Here is a 2095-nt window from a genome sequence, read left to right as displayed (position 1 = left end):
GGCTGCTCTGTTTTCCTAGCTGCCTGAGCTGCTGAACCCTCCACCTGCTCCACCAGTAGCAGAAAGGCAGGATGCCTTGCAGAGCACTGCTCTACAGGTGTGTTCTTCTAGAAGACTCTGTTCCCTGCAACAGGGGAGAAAATTCCTGGGAAAGAAATGTGGGGAGGCCCAGAAACATGCCCCGAGCAATTAACTTTTGGATTTGCTATGTACCTGCTACCAGGAAGTCTATTCTTTAGTGGAACAAAAAGATGTTGAGTGACAAGCAGTGGCTGCTAAGCCCTCTTTCCTGTTCCCTCATTTGAGATCCTGGCTTTCCTACCAGGTGATCTGCTCAGGTCTGTTTAGGAAGCAGGCTGTTTTCTGCTCTGGGTTTTTATTCACCCCTGGACTCCACCTGTTCGCTTTTTCAGTACGTCTCAGAGGTGGTGATTGGGGCACCCTACGCTGTCACTGCTGACCTGCTGGATCACTTCAGGGTGAGAATCTGTGCCTGCAGATGGATGTGTAGGTGTTGGGGTGTGATATGCTGAGGGAGCCAAAAAGGTGTGGGGAAACGGGTGTAGGAGAGGAGTGGTCCTGCTCAGCACGGTTGTGGGGGCTTTGGATGCGCAGCCGCTGTGCTGTGATGCAGCGAGTGCAGGGACAGAGAAAGTCCCTGTCGTATTTTGGGTTGTGTCAGTGCCTTTGTGTCCTTCTCCAGGTAACACTTGTGTGTCATGGGATGACAGAGGTGGTGCCAGACAAGGACGGTTCTGATCCCTACAAGGTGAGCTGCTCCCTGCTGCTTGTGCTGCTGTCAGCGCTGGGTAGATACAGGGTGGCTTTCCTACTGCAGAGGAACCAAACAAGTCCTTCCAGGTGATGCTGATTTTACCCCCGAGGGCAGCTACTCAGAGCAGAGCCTGTAAATAATTCACAACAGCCCCATTATTTTAGTCACTGTTTTGTTTTGCCTCTTTCTGATGCCTTTGTGGCAGAATGAGGAATCCTGTCATCCCTGCTCCGTGTCAGTTCCTGTCTAGGTGCAGCTTTGTTTTCCAGTTATTCACTCTGCCTGAGTGGATGGTTTTTTGTGGTGCCAGGACCTTCCATGGCTCCTACTCAGCTCTCCTCACAGAGCTGCACACCTCCAGGTCCTGCCTGGCTTTCACAGCAGGCTCTGGTGGGTTTGCTCACAGGAACCCAAGAGACGCAACATCTTCCAGCTGGTGGACAGTGGCAGCAACCTCACCACAGACCTGATTGTGCAAAGGATCATCCAGAACAGGTTGGCTTCCTTCACCTCCCAGGCTGTCACATCCTGTTTTGTCTTACTGTCACATGCTGTTCTGTCTACCTTGTCTGGGGGCTAATTAATGGGGTCAAATGGGAAGAGAAGAGGTTATCTGAATGCAGAGGCAGTGACCTGGGTCTTTGTCTCTGCAGCTTGGGCTGGCTGCTTAAACCTGGCTGTGCTGGACAGGAAGACAAGCAGCTGAGTTCTACTGTGTCAGCCTGTGCTCCACAGCACATTTCATTGCTTTTCCTCCTCTATTAATGATAACGTTTTCCTTTGTGTATTCTTGGGGACTAGCATATGTGGCTTCTTTTAGAGATTGCTCTTTCAGGCCTGAGCCCTTCACTTTCAGTGGTCATGGCTCAGATCAGTGGTAAATTTGATGTTGGTTTTATGGCACTAATGGAACAGCAGAGTCTTCTGCAGAGGGAGAAGAAAGTATTGCTTGGCCAGTGTGGGAAGCTCTGGGTACTGGCTGTCCAAGAGGAGCCTGGGGGTTATGGAGAGGTTTCTGAAGTGCCCTCAGAACAAAGCAGCACAGGAGGCAATGATGCTTTTAGCCTGCTGGGACATGGATGGACGGGAATCCTACGGCATTTTGTGTTTGGTGCAGGCTGGAGTTTGAAGCCAGGAACCAGAAGAAGGAAGCAAAAGAGTTGGCTGTGCTGGAGGCCATGAAGAGATTGGGCGAGGAGCAGCCCTAGGCCAGCCCAGAGCTGCTGCCCGGGTCGCAGCGCCGCAGCCTCCCGGTCCCGAGGAGCGGGCGGCTCTTGAGGGACCCCGGGGCGGGGGTCCGCCCTCCCCCCCCCCCCCCTC

The sequence above is a fragment of the Chaetura pelagica genome, unplaced genomic scaffold (genome assembly GCF_000747805.2).
Source record: "Chaetura pelagica isolate M959 unplaced genomic scaffold, ChaPel_1.0 scaffold962, whole genome shotgun sequence".
NCBI classification, from domain to species: Eukaryota; Metazoa; Chordata; class Aves; order Apodiformes; family Apodidae; genus Chaetura; species Chaetura pelagica.
The sequence above is the reverse complement of the archived record's forward strand: the minus strand, read 5'-3'. Positions refer to the sequence as shown.